At 36.1% G+C, this 20,868-nt stretch overlaps 1 protein-coding gene and 1 non-coding gene across 13 annotated transcripts in view; both read left to right on the plus strand.

The window, feature by feature from the left end:
- Positions 1-20,868, plus strand: part of robo2 (roundabout, axon guidance receptor, homolog 2 (Drosophila)) — a 618,934-nt gene that overhangs the window by 183,999 nt on the left and 414,067 nt on the right. The gene's annotated exons all lie outside the window — the stretch shown is intronic.
- Positions 9,303-9,498, plus strand: LOC138239268 (U2 spliceosomal RNA). The gene has a single exon (XR_011189741.1). It is a non-coding gene; the product is annotated as a U2 spliceosomal RNA (small nuclear RNA).

Below are 20,868 nucleotides of genomic sequence, written 5' to 3' on the forward strand. Positions count from 1 at the left end.
GCATAATTTCTGCTCTGACCTGAGCAGTACAGTACACATCTAACACACACATTATCAAGCCCTGTAGATCATAAAAGGACCCGTGGGAAATGGCATATGAGTATTTTTAAAATGTTCTGTAAGCACACTAGTAGCAATATAAATTTGGTTTTAAAGCACTTACCTTAAAGAATCCACATTTTGACTGTATAACCAATATAAAGATTAAATATAAAAATGCATTTTTCCCTGTCCTTTTTTTATGGTGTTAATTACTGTCACTAAGTCACCTTTCACTTGCGTTACCTATTTGATTCTCTGTGGGTTACCAGGTTTCCTACATAACACTGGATAAACAGAAAAGTGACCAGTGTGAAGATATACTGTATATTATATATAGAATATATACTTTAATTGGAGACTGCAGATTTAATACTTGTGGTTTCATGTAAATTGCCGTGAACATTTAAAATAATAGCACACATGTAAACAGAAAAAACTTGAAGCAAATAGCTGTAATTGTCCCTAATATCAGATGGGTGCAAAACAATGTCGTTGAGTGTATCTAATGTCAGTTAGGATTTCATTACCTTTACTGTAATGTGGTTTTGTTTTTGTTAAAAATAATAAATGGATTATATATGTCAGCAGCATGAGAAAAGGTGAAAAAGCTCAAATGGATCTTCTTAGTTTGGTGATATAAATTGAATTGTATTGTGATGTTAATTTGATTGCTGAAAGCAATGTTGATCTGAAAGAAAAATATTCATTATCAAACAATTTAGAAAGGGTCATTAAAACCATTACATCTATAAAATTAGTTATTCTTCATATCTTATAAACCTAGTTCAGTATTTTCAGTGGATTTGTTTTTTTCACAGTAAAAAAAAATGAGGGGACAAAAACACTAAAGGTCCTTTGTCAAATGATCTCATCAGATGGCCAGGACCTGAAACCTGCCATTCTTTAAATGTCCTTCATCTATTTATAATTTATTCAATCACCCTGGTGTAAGGTGGCCATTGTGATGGCTCAATTTCGACTGATCGACTTCCAAAGTCTAATATAGCTGTTGAGGTTTGGGTAAATCTTGTGATTATTATTCACTATCTGCAGCTCATGTGCAGTCCATCAGCAACGCACTCTGTCCTTTAATGGGAAAATAATGGCATTTTGGCAGAAAGCAGCCAAGTTAATTCCAATAAGCAATGCGTGAGGGATCGGAATGTGTGCTCAACTGCCTGCTTGCCATTTTACATTGATTAAAATCACAAAAGCTTACAACAGGACCATAGTCTACTAATGTGAGGGAGACTGATACTAGATTCAGTGTGTACATAATTTCTTGATAAAATATTATTGACTTGTGCAATATTAAAACCATGTGCTAACCTTATCATGCCACTGGGAATTATTTATAAGATAAATAATAAATCTGATTTCTCAGCTGGCAAATAAATGTCTTTAATTTAACTATGTTGTTGTCCCCTTGTCAGAATTCTGCTGAAATCAGCAAAACACCCCAGCCATTCTGAAGTTTAATAGTTATTAGATCTGTAACCAAGAGACTGACTTCATGAATTCAGAAAGCTCCTTTATCCCATTACTTTGTGTTATCTAGAAAAAATCCATTGTGACTCTTTAGGATTGAAAGCATCAATTACAGTGCCTTGCGAAAGTATTCGGCCCCCTTGAACTTTTCAACCTTTTGCCACATTTCAGGCTTCAAACATAAAGATATAAATTTTTTATTTTATGTGAAGAATCACCAACAAGTGGGACACAATTGTGAAGTGGAACGAAATCTATTGGATTTTTGAAACTTTTTTAACTAATAAAAAAATGAAAAGTGGGGCAGCAAAATTATTCGGCCCCCTTGCGTTAATACTTTGTAGAGCCACCTTTTGCTGCGATTACAGCTGCAAGTCGCTTGGGGTATGTCTCTATCAGTTTTGCACATCGAGAGACTGAAATTCTTGCCCATTCTTCCTTGCAAAACAGCTCGAGCTCAGTGAGGTTGGATGGAGAGCGTTTGTGAACAGCAGTTTTCAGCTCTTTCCACAGATTCTCGATTGGATTCAGGTCTGGACTTTGACTTGGCCATTCAAACACCTGGATACGTTTATTTGTGAACCATTCCTTTGTAGATTTTGCTGTATGTTTGGGATCATTGTCTTGTTGGAAGATAAATCTCCGTCCCAGTTTCAGGTCTTTTGCAGACTCCAACAGGTTTTCATCCAGAATGGTCCTGTATTTGGCTGCATCCATCTTCCCCTCAATTTTAACCATCTTCCCTGTCCCTGCTGAAGAAAAGCAGGCCCAAACCATGATGCTGCCACCACCATGTTTGACAGTGGGGATGGTGTGTTGAGGGTGATGAGCTGTGTTGCTTTTACGCCAAACATATCGTTTTGCATTGTGGCCAAAAAGTTCGATTTTGGTTTCATCTGACCAGAGCACCTTCTTCCACATGTTTGGGGTGTCTCCCAGGTGGCTTGTGGCAAACTTTAGACGAGACTTTTTATGGATATCTTTGAGAAATGGCTTTCTTCTTGCCACTCTTCCATAAAGGCCAGATTTGTGCAGTGTAAGACTGATTGTTGTCCTATGGACAGACTCTCCCACCTCAGCTGTAGTTCTCTGCAGTTCATCCAGAGTGATCATGGGCCTCTTGGCTGCATCTCTGATCAGTCTTCTCCTTGTCTGAGCTGAAAGTTTAGAGGGACGGCCAGGTCTTGGTAGATTTGCAGTGGTCTGATACTCCTTCCATTTCAAGATGATCGCTTGCACAGTGCTCCTTGGGATGTTTGAAGCTTGGGAAATCTTTTTGTATCCAAATCCAGCTTTAAACTTCTCCACAACAGTATTACGGACCTGCCTGGTGTGTTCCTTGGTCTTCATGATGCTCTCTGCGCTTTCAACAGAACCTTGAGACTATCACAGAGCAGGTGCATTTATACAGAGACTTGATTACACACAGGTGGATTCTATTTATCACCATCAGTCATTTAGGACAACATTGGATCATTCAGAGATCCTCGCTGAACTTCTAGAGTGAGTTTGCTGCACTGAAAGTAAAGGGGCCGAATAATTTTGCACGCCCCACTTTTCATTTTTTTATTAGTTAAAAAAGTTTCAAAAATCCAATAGATTTCGTTCCACTTCACAATTGTGTCCCACTTGTTGGTGATTCTTCACATAAAATAAAAAAATTATATCTTTATGTTTGAAGCCTGAAATGTGGCAAAAGGTTGAAAAGTTCAAGGGGGCCGAATACTTTCGCAAGGCACTGTACATTGCACTACCAATTCAAATGTGTTTCTGCTTTTGCTGGTAAATCTTTAGGAAAGTCTTTGCAGTGTAGATTTTTTATGTAGCAAAACCCTATGTTTCATGTTTCACTGTTGATTCTGAAGACATCTATTAGGATAACATTGCTGTTGCTTTTCAGGATTTTGAATTCTTCAATCAGGTCCCCTTGTCATTTCTCTATTAAAAACTAAAAATAGTTTCAGTTCTTTTAGTTTGCCAGTGTAGGATATACTGTACAGTACCTTTGACTCAGGGAATATATCTGGTTGCAGTTCTCTGGAATATAATTTTTCTATTGTAGAGACCAAAATTGTACACAATATACTAAATGCATCTTATGGGTGCTTTATACTGTACATTTTTACCATCACATCCCTTAATTTAAACTCTCCACTTTTAACTATATATTCCACCATTCTGTTTGTTTTTTATTGCTTCCCCATAGTGTCTTAAACATGAAAGTGTTGTGTCTACATCAAAACTTGAGTTACTTTTTCAGCCTCTTCAATATTTTATGAATCTTTCAAGTTAGGTGTAATTTGTGAACTTGTCACTATATCACAATCTAGAACATTTATTGAATCAATAAGCGGACAGTCATAATATAGTTCCTTGAGCACTCCTTATATTACCACAATCTGAACATTCACATATTATCTACACATTTGTCAAGTATACAGTATATATAACAAATATATATAAATACAAATTGATAAGTCTTCACATGTGTTTGGCATTTTTATCAAAGGAAAACACCAGATGACACTTGTTTAATTTTAATATTCAGAATAATGAAATATGGCAAGTTTTGAACTTGTCAAGGAAATGTCAGGTCTAGTGATACTGTTTCTGATAATTGTATAAATGAGTTCTAAGGGAGTTCATCATGACAAAAACACACAGTCTTCCAATGTTTTCCAGAACGAAGGGAAGCCTCTGATAACTAATTCCTCAATTTACTTGGCATCATTATCAAAGGCAGCTTCCATTCAAAAGAATCAAGGAACTGTGAAAATTAACTGTACAAGAATCAGTGAATATGAGAATTGCAAAGAACGTATTCAGTACTAGAAAGAATCACAGTCTATAAAAGTATAGTATAAATGAAATGAAAGCAATATATTGTATATGCACATTATAACCACCCTTATTCAGTACTGTACCATACCAACTGGAGAGAATGCAATTACAATGACATTTTTACACTGTTGTGTACAGTATATAAGACATGAAATTGCAGCATGTAGCCCTGTGGTATGACTGTAGGAATCATGATGTACAGGGATCCAGTGCCTATCAGTACATGAAAACAGTTTCACCTGGCAGTGTGTATCAATTCCTAATTGTATTACTGACTAGTTCAGGTAGGTAGCTGTGTCAGCATACAGTATGTAGGCTGCAAAGAAACAAGTAAATGTTTATTCCATGCTGAAAAGAGAAGAAAAGAAACAACATTTTGTCTGTGGAACATTCTTAGGGTGTGAGAAAGAAAGGAAAGTCTGCACCTGATAAAACATGGGAGCGTGAGGGACGCAGAGTAGGCACTCAGGTGGTGCAAAGTCAAGAGAGGTGGAGAGAAGTGAAGAGAGGTGTCAAAACCTGCAAATGAATAGAAAGGACTAGAAGGAAACAAGTCTGTTTTTGAGAAAAGGGGAAAGGTGTGATCCTAATTTCAGGATGATTTTGGTTTTGGAAATCTTTCTGAAATAGGAGTGAGAAACCCTTCTTTGAGAACGCAGACGGAGAGATCAGTGTGATCATGGGTGTTAGAGGTAAAGAGGTGAAATGGGCTTGGAGAAATCTTTGATCCTCACAGCCCTGACATTCTCTGAAGCGGTCTCCCAGTCTCCTTCCTGTTTCCCCAATTTAGATAGCTGGGCATTTTCTGCAAGAGATGCAGTAAATAAGGTTGCTGGAGGTTCAAGATGTCATCTGAGTGATCCAGAATTGTCCAGGGGGTCTTGAATTAGCATATAAGATATTACATATGTATTTGCAGGTCATGCAGCGAATTCTGTTGCAGGGGAAAGTGCCTGGTGTGGATGATTGCTGAGGGTGGTTAAGGGAGCTGTGAATAGGTAGGTTAAGCAGATTAGGTGGTTGGTGATATGAGATGATGGAGCAGTCAGGAAAAAGGATACCGGTGGAGGGATCATCCTGAAAGATGGGAAAGTTGTCGTTAATGGTCCTGGGGATAGAAAGTATGTTAGGGTGGTAGGGAAGCACAAAAGGAATGTGGTTGTAAGACTGGGAGTTTCTGATTGAGTTGATGATCCGAGGGCTGTTTTTGGCTCGGGTGAGGGCCATGTCAATAACATGTGGATTATCTTCTGTTGATGAAAAAAGAGTGCATTTTGAGGGCTTGATTTTTGGAAATCCGTGTCGTCACTGCAAAGTCGTCGGAGCCTGAGCAACTGTGTAAAAGGGAGAGAATGTTTAGCATGTATATATTTGATATCTATTTACATTTTAAATAATTAATATGTATATATTTTTAAATATATTTTTTATCTTTTAATTACTAATTATATTATTGTCTAATAAGTTGAAAGATTCACCACATAGGTTCATCATTGTACAGTTTCTAGATAAGGGTGTACTGTATCTGTGGAATATAAGAAACATGTAGCTTGGTAGATGCGGGTCAGTAGGGAATGAAGGAGAGTTTGTGTATAGTTTGGTTTGGATTATATAGTAGCAGTTTTTTATGTTTGTAAAATTCTTTTTATCTTTTATTTTTTTTTATTAGCATCTTGTGTAACATTTTCCTTTGTCCCTATTTAAATAAAGGCCAGAAAACATGGACTTTAAAATATAAGTCATCTGATGACCAGAAATGGCTCAGAAATCTTCCACATGGCAACATGTGAATCTTCCACAGCTTTGACAGCATTACTGTTATTTAAATAGTTTTGGTATTTTTTAATCACAATACTTTTTTGTAAAGAAGGCATAAATTACCTCGTCAATAATCACATTAATTGCAGATCTGTTTTATTCATCAATATCTTTGAATGAAACATAAAATTGATTAACTCCAGCAGAAGAGAAGAAATGCTGTGAATATTGTTCATACTACCCTATTGCAACAACAGGACTCTCTTAATGTGTTGAGCATGTTTTGCCATTTCATAATCCAAAAAAGTTATTACTTAATACTATCAGCGGGAAGAGGTTGTAATGACCCAGCTATAATTTATTAAAACCCTTTTCTTTCTATATTATTTATATACACACTATTACATACTGACTAATTACAGTTATAATATGTATCAGTACACCCCCAACAACAAATAATAAAACATTGCTAAGCTCCTTAAATTGTGTTACACGAGTGTCAACATACTAATATATGTTTTTAATTTTATTTTTAAAAGTGAAATTTAGTCTCAGTACTGCATACCACCACACTTGAGCAGGCCTACTGTAAGTGTTGTGCTCCAACCAAAACTGGAATAAAGCTTGCAATTCACTAGATTACTGGGTTCATTTATTAGGACATGAATCTAAAATACTGTGTGTTTACATTGAATTTATTGCCCTCAAATTAGCATTTCTTCTAACAGCAGGGACACTTAATAAGTAAGCTACACAACTGCTCATCAGGTCAGAGCTCATCCTGGTTTCATCGGTGATTTGCTAACGCAGAGCACATGATTCTACCCCCCCCCCCCTTAATGGGAAGCACATCCATCTCCGAGATTATTCCGAGCAAATATTGGTCTCATCATACAGCTGGGTGGACTGAAGCAATCACAGTAAAGTACCTCACTCAATGTACAAGAGCAATGCTTGCAGCAGTGATCTAAACTCATAGCTCACCAGGTATGAGGCCAAAGACTTACTGTCTAAACTAAACAGCTTTCCTACAAAACAAATCTCTTTGGGAACAAGTAAACATTATTTCCACACTGAAAAATAGAAATGAGCAACAATGTTTCAGTAGCTGAGCGTTCTTCAGTAGTCAAATATTGTGGAACTAACCTTTACTTATACTGTATCTTTGCAGCCAATGCATGCCGACACAGATCCACCATATTGAAATGTAACTGTCTTATTATCTCTAAGGGAACTCATTGACACAATAGATAAAGTTCCTGTTGCAAACAAAGTTCCTGTTCAATGAGCTGTTTTGGGACTGAGAAGAATCAGACATGAAATGATGTGTATAACTACTGAGTAATAGTGTCAGATTTAGATGACTAGTGTGACCTATCAACCATCTGTATATCAGTCTCTGTTAGATTGTCTTGCTTACTCCATTTTCCCAGAGTTTCCCAAAGTAATTTTAAGCTTTTGGAAGTGTTTTGTAACATGTAAGACACATTTTCAAAGGTTTTTGCCTCACTATGTACAATCTGTAACAAACAATGTTTATACAGTAAACAATAACGTCTTCGACACTTGGAACACAGAGACAAATATGCATATTTTTGCAATATATAAGTTGAAAAAGAACAAAGTCCTCAGTGGCACAAATAGTAAAGAAGTTTGCTCAGGGGGCTCAGCTTGGGCAAAATACTAATAAATTTCCAATAGCTACTAGACACTTTGATAATGCAAATAGGACTACAATGTTTATCAAGGGTTACCAAGGCTGGCAAAACCTATGTCTGCCAAGATATTTTTTTATTCAGATAATTATTCAGTGTCTGGAAGAGCTGCATCACTTCTCCATCTGATAGCTGACTCTGCTGTAAGTTGCTTGAGACACACTGTCACGGGAGCCAGTTCAGACTCTCGTGTAGTGCGTATTTAGGACCCCATGCAGACGGTAAAATCCAATAGAGACTGGAAAAGGGCAACAAGGAAACACAACAGGATCAGGACAGGATGAATGACTGGGGGGCGTAATGGCAGTGAGTTCAAAACAATCTGAAAGGGGAAACCAGGAAGCAGTCCAAAGTCCATGGCCAGGAGATCCATCCAAAGAGACATGGGGACGAGGATGAGGAATCAGGAACTAGGAATATAAAATCATAACAGAGTCGGGTGCTGCAAGTCCCAGACCCAGATGGTCAGGACGCTGGGGAATAAGACCCGCCCTCAGGCTACCCGCAAGCCCAGGGAATAGGCAAGCCTTATGGCGCCAAACTTAAGTAGGGACAAGAAAATCGGAAACAGGTGCACGTAAAATACAAAAGGTCGGAGTGCCCTCTAGAGGAAGGATGATGACCGTGAAACCCACATTGTGAATAAGATGTGAGTGACATTGCATGGTTAATTAATTGCTTAATTGCTTACACTAATATAGCGCTTTTCTGGACACTCCACTCAAAGCGCTTTACAGGTAATGGGAACTCCCCTCCACCACCACACCAAGAAGAAAGTTAAGAAGTTAAGAAGAAACTGTGTCCTTATCATACCCTGCTGGTGTAACATGTCCAAGTTAATTTACAGTGTTTCCAAATTGGGTGACCGTCAAATTGAACAATAAAAAGTAGAAATAATGCTTGGAGAAAATGCTGATGCATGTGTTGCTTTTCATGGATCAAAACAGAATATCCTTCAGTTGACATCTTTGTAATTTCCTATGATTTTGCACTGTGTGATTTGTTATAAATACCTTTATTTAAAATTCCAATGAATAAGGCAGGACTGGAAGCCCTAGAATTATACCATTCATGAATGCAGTTTTTGCGAATTCCCAATCAACTGACTGGTGTGGACTGCATAATAGCATTTCTAATTTGTCTAACATTCTAATATTTCTAACTAGCAGCTGTGAAGCAAATTTGGAATATGTAACTCATTGGTTATATGCCTTTCATTTCATAGAAATTAAAATATATATGTGAATGAAACACATTCATTACTCTAGCTGTCCCAAACAGCAGATCTACTTTTACAAACACTATTTTCTAAGTGAATGTTACGTGCTGAAAGCTCAATTTCAAGATTAAATGTTTGTTGTATTTGAGTTTCACAGCAGGCAACATTTAATGCACAATAATTTGCTTTTAGCAGCTAAATTCTGCACATGTTTTTTGGTTGACTAACAGGATAATGGGATCGCTTCTCGACCTTTTGGGTAAGATCAAGTGTAGTATCTGTTCTTATCAGTTTAATATCTGATACATCCCCCATCGGGGGACCACATATTAAACGGATTTTTGGAACAGGTATCTGGATTAAGAGCTTGCTCCATCCTCTCCGGAATTTCCCTCACGGGATCAATAAAGTATCTATCTATCTAAAACAAACTTAGCAATCTTTTTACTGGCTGGAGTCCTTCAGACTGAGTGGGAGACTGTAAGTACTGCTGATTATAATGTGACAAGATTTAGGCACTGCTTTGGAGAACATTATAGTTATTACCTCTATCAGATATTTAATAGATAAACATATATCGATTGGCAATCACAGCTATGAGAACATCTGAGACAGGAGCATAAACTATTGATTTTTACGAACATTTATTAATTGTTTCAACAACTGAGATAGCATTTTCCAGATTTTCCAGCTGCCTGTGCCTGGGTCTTCTGTCCCTCTGCTTAGGTGTGTATTCTTGTCTGTTTGTGCCCAATCATCCCTGATTATCTCCTATAGCATATTTATCCTGCACACTTTCTTCTTTTCAAATACTTTCCCAGTCCACAATACATAATAGCCATTTTATATTATTTAGCCAATTTATAACAGTTGAAGCTTCTACATAGTAACATTAAACTATTTCTAGAGCAGAAGAAATTTTTAATGTTCTTTTTATTTGCTTTTAACAATAAAATTATATTAGTTGGTTACAGCATTCCCATAATCCTTTCTGAATTTTAACATTTGGTAAATGAAAACTGAGCGGACCACAGACATTCCTCAAGTCAAATGGAAATGTATCCCTTATTCTGAGAGATACAGTCAAATCATTGATTTCAAAATAGGTTGGCTGTAACACAACTACATAAAGGATGCAATTATCTTATTCTGCCTTCATTGCTGTCAGGACTATAATGAATAATAAATCGGTCCAGTCATTGAAATGACAATATATAAGTGTTTCTATATTTCAGATAAATGGTTGATTTCTGAAACAATATAATTTACATGCTATGCTTGCAATTCCAAAACAATGTTCTTTTTCCTGAATCTATCCAAAATTTCCTTTTCTCAAATCCAGTATTTGTTTCAGCAAAATCACTTGTATAACTTTTTTAGACCACTAACTGAATCATTAAGAGCAAATTTACCTGAATGTAATGTTTTTACTGTTTTGTTTTGTTTGTATAAACTGTTATAAACAGTTTAATATTTAAACAGTATACATTTTATAAAAGTAAAGTTCTAGCCTCTTATTTTACCCCATCTGCTAATACAGGATCACCTCTGTTGTCACATGCTTCTACCTCCTCAAATTGGAGAGGATGGTGACTTTCATGTGGTGTCAGAGACTGCTTTGCCAGATGGCAATTGCTTCCTCAGCTCTGCCTCTAGGCCTACTTTGCCTACAGAGGCAGCAAGAATAGGTCAATGCTTTTTGTTTGCATGCAGCACACAGACACCAGCTGGTGATGTTGCATCATTTGTGAAAGGTGCCTGTAGATTCAGACCCTCAATTTGATGGCAGTGCTTATCATTCTGACAGAACAATTGTGGTTTGCATCTCTTTATATAGTATTCTGAGGAGTATTCTTTCTAGAAGAGGTTCACTACCCTCAAGTAAGTTTACCCTTACTTAAATTTGATTCACCAAGCAGTGGTAGACCTCTTTGCATGAATCCCACTCACTGTGGTTAATGATGACAGACAGAAAGGGACAAGAATGAATAGTTGATACTCCTCCTTATCAAAACCATATTTTCCTCAGAAGCTCTGAGGGTTTGTGGCTCTGTAGAAGCTTCTAGATGCTCCGTCCTGGCACAGTCCACTTTGAACAGATCTATTGTCACCAGCCTGGGGTAACATTTTGTACCTGAATTTTAAATTTCTATTCTCACAAGTGGTCGTTATTCCAAAACTGGCATCTAGACACTGGTACAGTATGTTGTGGCCCTGCTCAGTTGTGGTGATCCTGCAGTCTCTGTTAGATGTTAGGTGGTCAGCATGCAATACAGTATGTACCTGACTGTTTTATTCTGCCAATCCAGGCTCTCTTCTGTGTCTTACTTATTAATATTTCTTTGCATGAACTTGTTCAGATACATGATGCTTGACATATTGGTATATCAGCATATACTGTATACCAATGTTGTGTCACATGAATTCCAGTAAATGTCTTCTCCAATACCAGAGCAGTTGGAATCAAAGCATTTTACCAAGCTAGGATTTTTTGTTTTGTGAGGGAGCCCTTAATAGGTTTATTGGACTTGGTATGCACATTGATTCATCTTGGACCAAACTGCATCATGAATACTTGATTTTGATTTTTTTTTCCATGTCTAAAAATGTGATAAACTTGTTAAATCAGGAATGTAAATTTGTCTTTGTGAATGTCACCACCCAAAGCAGATGTAAATAAGCAACCACACATCTTAATATTCTGGAATCGGAATTGGAATAGTGTTAATACTGAATGTTGCAATGTTTTGTATTACTAAAGTAGAACCACATGTATGTGCACATTCTGAGAGTGTGATCAAAGAGGGCAGAACTACAGACAATCCCAGTTCTTTTGTGGTTTTTAGGCTAGCACGTGGCTACTAAACCTGTGGTCCTTCAGGTTCTTAATTAGGGAGCTGGTTATATTAAACTACTGCAATGGAATGGATTGAAAGGTCCATATAACAGACAGGCCTGACTCCACTAGGTGCTCTCATTGCAGGCCTGTTTGTGAATATTGCCAGATAGTGACAGATGCTTTAGGTAGGGGATAATACTGTATGTTTTAACAAGGAAGAATGAAAATAGAGTTGTAAAAGGACCTAAAATGATTAAGGAGTCGAAGCAATTGTGGGCTAACATTTATAGCAATGAATTCGCCCTGATATTATGTTGTTTAAATTGAGCTTATTAGTGTAACCTGTTCAACCTTGGTAATCGGCACAATTGGAGCGTGACTTAACGTTTTTGTTCCTACATTTATGACAGTCTGTGGCAAATCTCCGAATTCCATGGCAGTGCCCATGTTAAAAACTGTGGAAAACCAGTGATTGAGAATAGAGATGCATTGAAGATTGAAGGGAGCATTTTTGCTTCAACAAATAAAGACCACATTCATGATGTATCCAAGCTTGTATCATTATTCACTGTGTCACATTTAGAATTCTGAAATAATTGCAACTGGCTTCACCTAATCAGCAATGTTCTGCTTAGCACCTGATGATTCCAAACATAACTGGCATGAGTATTAGATTTTCATATTTCAGCATGACAATGACAGTTCCGGGAAGAGAAGATAATGTAGTTTATTAAAGCAGCCTGTTGGAACAGCTAGGGTATGTTGAGCTGTCTTCATTTTGAACTGTAACCTGTGTCATCTATAATTCATCTAAGAAATATGGTCTTCTTACTGGGATTAAAGTTTAATCACTCCTGACATATGCATAGTAAATACTCTTTTGTATATTGCAGCCTTAAACCTTTATCTGACACTCTCTGAATGACTTGCAGATATTGTAAAATTAGAAAAGGCATGAATCCTAAAAAAGGTTCTATGAGCATTGCAGAGGAAAGCTGCTGACATGTTTTTCACCACATAAAACTCTACATTGATAAACTGTTTATCTATTTAACCCAGAAATGGCACATGGTTTCAAAATTAAAAAGTGCCCTTGCTTTTTAAACAAATTGAACCTCAGGAAAGTTTAGATTAATTTATTTGCCTTTATTTAGTGTAAGTAATCAAAAATCCAACATAGAATATGAAGGAAATCTATTTTCCTTTTGACAAGTTTTAGATCAACAATTACATTCTGAGTAATGAATTATCTGGTGTTTTAAACTTCCTATTCACTGCATAGAGGTTGTACAATTAGCAGATTATTCACATTACATATTATGTGTGCTCTTCTGGCACAATTTTAAGAGATCTTAAAAAACATTGGCAGCAGATCACATTTTGCACTCTGTTAACTGGACACAGACATAAAAGAAAATTGTACAACTATTTTTACAACGTAGCTGTTGTTAAGGCAAAATTGTTTGAATTTCAAATTAGAATACTGAGTAAGCCTTATTTGTACATTTTATTTATTCACATTGACTGATTATAACTGTGCTATAATCTGTTATATCTATGTGCAATTTTTAAATTGTTACAGTTTATTGAAACAATTCTAAGGAAATAGAGCTTTTTCCAAAACAAGACTTGGTAACTCTTTCTGGACTTGTTTCCAACTACTCTCTTGCTTCTTCTTTAATTTTTTTTCTGCTACTTCAATAAACAATAATAATTACTTCCGCTATTTCAATAACCAATACAATGACCATTCACACCAACAAGAGTGTTTCATAATGAATGACATATTACCAACTCCCCCCCCCAAATGAACCGTTTGATTTTTACAAGAAGGCTTGATTTGATGTAAGGCTAGAAAACAAACTTGTATTTAATACATTTTCACAGAACAAAGCTAATTTTGGCAGTTATTTGTTATGTTTTCTCTTTAGCATAATATCCATTTTATAATGATACAAAAACAGTAGAAAAACAATTGACAATACAATGTTCATTGCATATGCATATTTTTTGTGTGAATAAATTCAAAAATAGTAGTCAGAATAATTCTAATATATTTCTGAGTCAGATGCTGCTTTTATATGAACTAGACAATTAAGTAAAGGCTATTGTTTTAACAATATGAAAATATTTGTTCTTCTATTTATATAGAATAGAATAGTATAGAATCTTTATTGCCACATGACTGAGGACGGTGGAAATTGTTGTTGGTACAGCGTTGCTACAGACATTAATATAAATAACATACTGTACAATAACATACAGAATATAAATACAGGACCAGAATTCACAACATACAATACTAATTATTAAAATACAGGATGACAAGAGACAGTACACAATACAGAACATAAAAAGTCACTCTATAATGTATACGCAAAAAATGCTGAGTTGATGACCTGCAATGTAAACATAAACAATTCAGTGCAATTCAAATGTGATACAAGTACAATACTAAGTTTTTGATGGTTGGGGGCACATTACTTGTTCAGCAGCCTAACAGCAGTCAGGAAGTAGCTTTTCTTGAAACCTGAAGTTTTGGATATTGGTGATCTGTAACGTCTACCTGAGGGGAGCAGCTGAAATAAGTTGTGCGCGGGGTGAGATGGATCTGCAATAATCTTGTTAGCACTTATGGTGGTACGTTGGGTGTACAAGGATTCTATTGAGGAAAGAGCAGTGCCAGTAATCTTAGAGGCCTTCGTAACAATGCGTTGAAGTCTTTTCCTTGTTAGGATGTCTGTACTTCCGTACCACACAGAGATAGAAGATATCAGAATGCTCTCTATAATGGCTGTGTAGAATCAGACAAGGGGGTGCCTCCAAACTTCCTTTATTGTCTGAGGAAGTACAATCTCTGATGTGCCTTCATGATGAGATGGTCTGTGTTGATGTGCCATTTTAGAGAGCTACAGATATGGGTGCTCAAGAATTTAAATGAGTCCGTTATGGCTATTTGTTGAGTGCCACCCTACCATGACTACACTGAGTTTGAGTTTTTAACTGAGATTGTTTTTGAAAACAATGATATTTGTATAACTTTGTACAGCTTATGCCATTCTGTATGAAATGGAATGAAAACAGCCTTTCAAAGGCTTTTAATATTTACTTTGTTATATTTACGGGAACCATTCCCCACAAACACAATCACCCACTCTAACCAATTTAATTATTGTAAGATATAAAAGCAAATGAGATGTTAGAATTCACTTTCACTTTGTGGATGCTGCACATTGGTGGTGGTGGAGGGGAGTCCCCAATACCTGTAAAGCGCTTTGAGTCGAGTATCCAGAAAAGTTCTAAATAAGTGTAAACAATTATTATTATTATTATTATTATTATTATTATTATTATTATTATTATTATTATTATTATTAGTTTATTTATTTTACGTTGTGATAAACTTTATTCACTTGTGAAAGCAGTGAATTTCAGAGAGTACTATATCGGAAAAGTCAGTCCACATCAGTGTGCCATATTTAGATTGTAAATAGGCTTAAAAGCATAGATGCCAACCTTGAATGCCATACACAGAGCTATTTAATTAAAGTATTTTCAATGCCACTGAAATTTCTAACCTTCTAGTTGACTCCTGAGAAACATTTAAAGGGTTTTGTTTAGCATTTCAATGTTAAATGTTTAGATTCCAGAATCTGTATTCACTGTGAAGCAAGCCTGGAGTGTTATCTCTGTAGATTCATATAAAGGATTCTGCCCTCTTGTATTAACTATGCTACACAAGAAACAGTAATAAATTGTAAGTCATCAGCAGCCCCTTTCAATCTATTGCTGAATGAAGGCCTTCCTAAGGACCCTCTACAGATCCCAGTCTTTAGCTCTTTACATCCACATCTTTCCCACAGTCTTCTTAATTTATGTTTGGAACTTCCAGGAGGCCTCTTTTAATTTTTCATTTTTGAATTCAAATTTTCATTGTGCATTACTTTTTGTATTTTCTTCATCAGGGTTTCATGTGTGATATTTTCTGTTGTTTAGTGTCTTGTTTCCCATATTGCAGGTTGTGGAAATGAAGGTATTTCTCTCTAAAGAGATTTTTACCAGTAGTGTGAATATGTTCTTAATTTCCCACTGGAAAGATAGGTGTCTTTGTTGAGAATATCTGCACCTGTATGTCATACCCTGATTCTTTCTTTCCTCTGTTAATTGTCATTTTATTTTCTTAAATAAAAAAAGACATTCTTCTAATAATGTCAGATTCTTTCTTGCAATTTTTCTGTAAATTCTCTACACTACATATTTCTTTTATACAGTACCTACAGTACAGTATGTACCTCTACCTATTGCTTTTAGGTCTCATATACATGAGTAATGCACAGGTTGAAGATTTTCTTCTTGAGACATAAATCTACTCTTTTTTCAAGTATTTATTCAATCTTCTAATAATAATAATAAACTTTATTTTATATATAGTGTCTTTAAAAATGAGCAGGATTAAACAATTACAATTAGGATTTGGAATACAGTAGAAAAGTTAAATAAAAGCCCTTCTAAAGAAGGTTTTGAGTCTTGATTTGAAAGTGCTCATGAAAAGTGTCTTTCTGATATTCTTAGGAATAGAATTTCAGAGCTTGGAGGCATAGTACGACAAGCCCCTTTCACCCAGAGTTTGTACACAGTGAATTAGATGAACAAAGGTTGTGAAGTGGGGAGTAAGAATATAATAATCAGACAGATACTGATGTGCCCAGCCATGCTTTAAGCCATGGCCATACCTTGTAGGTGACCATGAGGATTTTGAATTTGGCAAGGAATGGAAACACAGTTTGTTTTGTAAAATGGTTTGTTTCAGAAAATATTGGAAATCACTTGTAAGTTGTTCAAAATAACCTGATTATTACGATTATGATTAATTTATGTTTTAGTGTGCTGCAGATGCTGGCATCTACTGTACATTTGGTTTCATCTTAAATTAAGGAAAATCTAAGCCATCCATTTTTTTGTTGTTGTCAGGGATTCAATTAGAAAAAGCAGAAATAGCTCCTTCATTGTCAGATTTAGTATTTATATAGATTTGAGAATCATCAGTGTAGAAATGTTCATTTAGACCATGTGATTTTAACAGCTTACCAAGTGGCAATATATAAATACCATTTACATCAAGCCCTGAGGAACACCAGACTAAATGTGTCCAACATCAGAACTGAAACCCCCAAGAGAGACAAAGTGTCAATGATCAGGGTGTGCAATAGTGGAAGATGAAATGGTGTTCCTGACCACATCTGTTACCCTGCAACTCACAATTGGCAATCCACCAAAGCTAAGCTTGTGTGAGTCTGCCCAGTACCTAAATGGGAGACCTCCTGGAAAGTTATGTTTGCTGCTGAAAGATGTGTTACGGGGACCAGCAGGGAACATGTACCTGTGGTCTGTGTGGGTCTCAATGCCCCCGTATAGTGATGGGGACAATATACTGTAAAAAAGGTGCCGTCCTTTGAATGACACGTGAAACCGAGGTACTGATTCTCTGTGTCCATTAAAACATATCCAGATCCAATCCAGATACAATCAAAGATCAGGATTATTCTACATGGGAAAACACTCCATAGAAGCCCTGCACACAACATTCTCCATGTGCAGAAAATAATAGCAATAATGTGTTCAGGCCAATGCCCATTACCAATCAATATACAGGAGAGAGCTATAAAATATTGCTTACTCTTGAAAAACAGTGACCAGAATTCCAACCACCACAAGACCCTTGTGAGCCATGAACTGACTCCAGAGTAGCATAGCTAAAACAACACGAATCAAAGTAACCCAAAACACAGCACAAGCCAGACAACATTACCTCACCCACTGTGACACACACACAGAAACAAAACACAGAAACACAAACTGTAATATTACAGGATAAAGGACAGCAAAAAGCATAGACTCAATGACCACAGCCTGGCTATATAAACTGGGCAACACTGGCACACCTGGCTGCCCAGAGAAGGCAGGCTGTGCTTCCACTGCAGGCATGGAGAAGCAGAGACAGAGATGTACTTTCTTCTCACTGTGAGAAATACTCTCGGATACACAGGTAAACATCCTTCCCTAAAATAACAAATCTAATCCCAGAATTTCCATACCTCCCAGAATTAGAACAACTTGCTGTCCTATTTAGGGAGAAGGGAGGAAACTCACCAGAGCTGGCAGCCTGAGGGACAGACAGTGAGCATGTCTTTCAAAAACGTGTTTTGTTTTACGTATGTAAATGTACAATAATATGTTTGCACTGTAGATGTCAGCAAATTCTGTTCTGTGTTTGCTTTGGCAAACCTGTAAATCACCAAACATGCCAATAAAACTTGAGTGAAAAGGAAAACCAGAGTTGAGGTTGTGAACAGGTGTTGATAGTGGAAATACTGTACATTATGTACAGTATAGACAAGACAAATTTTGTATAATGGTTCTAATAAGAAGAGCAGTAAGGGTTGTGTCAGAATGTTTAGTGTATTTCTATGAAGAGAATTATTGTAGTGGTACTGGTGTTCATGCTTTCTGTGTGGTTTTTGCATAAGTATGTGTATGTACTGCACGTGTCTTACATTGCTCTATTGGCAAATTAAGAAATATATTTAATTAATTCAAAGTCTTATTAAACTGTTGAGGCTGATTTTTATTATTAATATAATATATTAATATTTAAATAATTAAATATTCAGTTTATATTCACAATCTCTTAAACCCATAGCTGTACTGGGGATGTATCAAATGTTAAATTGAGGAAGGGAGATAATAACTTCAACCCCAACCCCCACCCCACACCCAAGGTGTTAAATCCAGTCAAAAGGGTGCAGTGTCACAGAGTTGACACAGAGTATGTATTAGGTAAATACCTAATAAAAACATCAATATAGAATACATATTAATCTGATTTAATTGCAAGAGAATTATTTTTTTTATTTAAAATTTTAAATCTTTGTTTTTAAAAGACCTGATTAAAACCAGGAATTACTTAGTAACCAGGACACGTAGACAATGCCAGGAAGTCATCCTGTGGAGTTCAGGAAGTTAGTTCTTAGGCTAAAGCTGCATCAGTAACGTGTGGGAATGTGTCTGAATGTGTGGAAATGTGTATTGACGGAGATGAAAATAAAATACCCAAATAAATCACCCAGTTTCCCTCCCCCCTGCAAGGAGATAATGCGCCACCATGCCATGAAACATTCCCTCCAGCGCTATATCAGAAAAGTTCATCTGAAATGGGTGCTTGGCACCATGAGTGTGACTTTGTTGTTGTAAATGTTGTATACACAGAAAAAACACAATTGCTATTTCTGCTAAAGGACATCTTTAAATTCCCTTGCTCTTTTGGACCATCCTTGCGGTTGTTAGACTGGAGGTTCATTCATATTATTGCTTTATTTTTAATATTAAATTTATATCATTTTAATATTTGACATTATCCAAAAATAATCATACAATTATCAGAAATGTGAATGTAGTTTGCATATTATTTTATTGTAATAGAATTGCAAGTACAGTATATTCACCATTGCAGTTACAACATATACATATTTTAAGTTATTTATTAGAAGTTATTAACCCTACTGTATTTCACATCTACATATGAGAACACATTTTGTTACTATACTAAGGGTGTAAACCAATAGAATTGTTTTATAATCCTGCCATTGACATCATTCACGTTTGCTAACTCATTCATGTTATCAATTTATTAATATTATTTTAATATTTAACATGTTGTGATATATATAAATAAAAAATGTCAAAATAGTGTACATATTATTTACTAAGGAACAAGTAATAGGTTTAGAATTTACAGCATGAAATAAACCTATTACTTGTTCCTTTGCAGACTACACATGTTGATGCAGCTAACCACCTGAACTATATTACGTCCTATTTTATTTTTAGAGAAGGAATCTTTATTTGTTAAAAGTAAAATCTGTGCCCTGACTGGGAATTGAACCTGAGATACTCTTGGTAATAGATGAGCACTTTACCACTGTACCAAAGCATTCCTTGGTGTGCAACATTACAACAATAATAACAATAATAATAAAATGTAGTTAAAACAAATATCAAAATCTTTCCAAAATAACCACAAGTGAGCGAGTCAGGTATTGATGCAGATGTTTACGAAGCTACCAGCTATATAAATATAACATATTTATATCCATAAATTAATATCCTTAATGACGTTCTACCAAAATTTCTTTAGATACATGATTACATATTAATATTTCCTATAAACTGGATTTTAAAAAGTACAACTTTTTTACAACTATAACGACAGCTAGTATTCATGGAAAAGGTTAAAACATTACAGCTTTTTATACAGTACAGTGCCTTGCGAAAGTATTCGGCCCCCTTGAACTTTTCAACCTTTTGCCACATTTCAGGCTTCAAACATAAAGATATAAATTTTTTATTTTATGTGAAGAATCACCAACAAGTGGGACACAATTGTGAAGTGGAACGAAATCTATTGGATTTTTGAAACTTTTTTAACTAATAAAAAAATGAAAAGTGGGGCGTGCAAAATTATTCGGCCCCCTTGCGTTAATACTTTGTAGAGCCACCTTTTGCTGCGATTACAGCTGCAAGTCGCTTGGGGTATGTCTCTATCAGTTTTGCACATCGAGAGACTAAAATTCTTGCCCATTCTTCCTTGCAAAACAGCTCGAGCTCAGTGAGGTTGGATGGAGAGCGTTTGTGAACAGCAGTTTTCAGCTCTTTCCACAGATTCTCGATTGGATTCAGGTCTGGACTTTGACTTGGCCATTCAAACACCTGGATACGTTTATTTGTGAACCATTCCTTTGTAGATTTTCCTGTATGTTTGGGATCATTGTCTTGTTGGAAGATAAATCTCCGTCCCAGTTTCAGGTCTTTTGCAGACTCCAACAGGTTTTCATCCAGAATGGTCCTGTATTTGGCTGCATCCATCTTCCCCTCAATTTTAACCATCTTCCCTGTCCCTGCTGAAGAAA

This window comes from Lepisosteus oculatus, chromosome 5 (genome assembly GCF_040954835.1).
Source record: "Lepisosteus oculatus isolate fLepOcu1 chromosome 5, fLepOcu1.hap2, whole genome shotgun sequence".
NCBI lineage: Eukaryota > Metazoa > Chordata > Actinopteri > Semionotiformes > Lepisosteidae > Lepisosteus > Lepisosteus oculatus.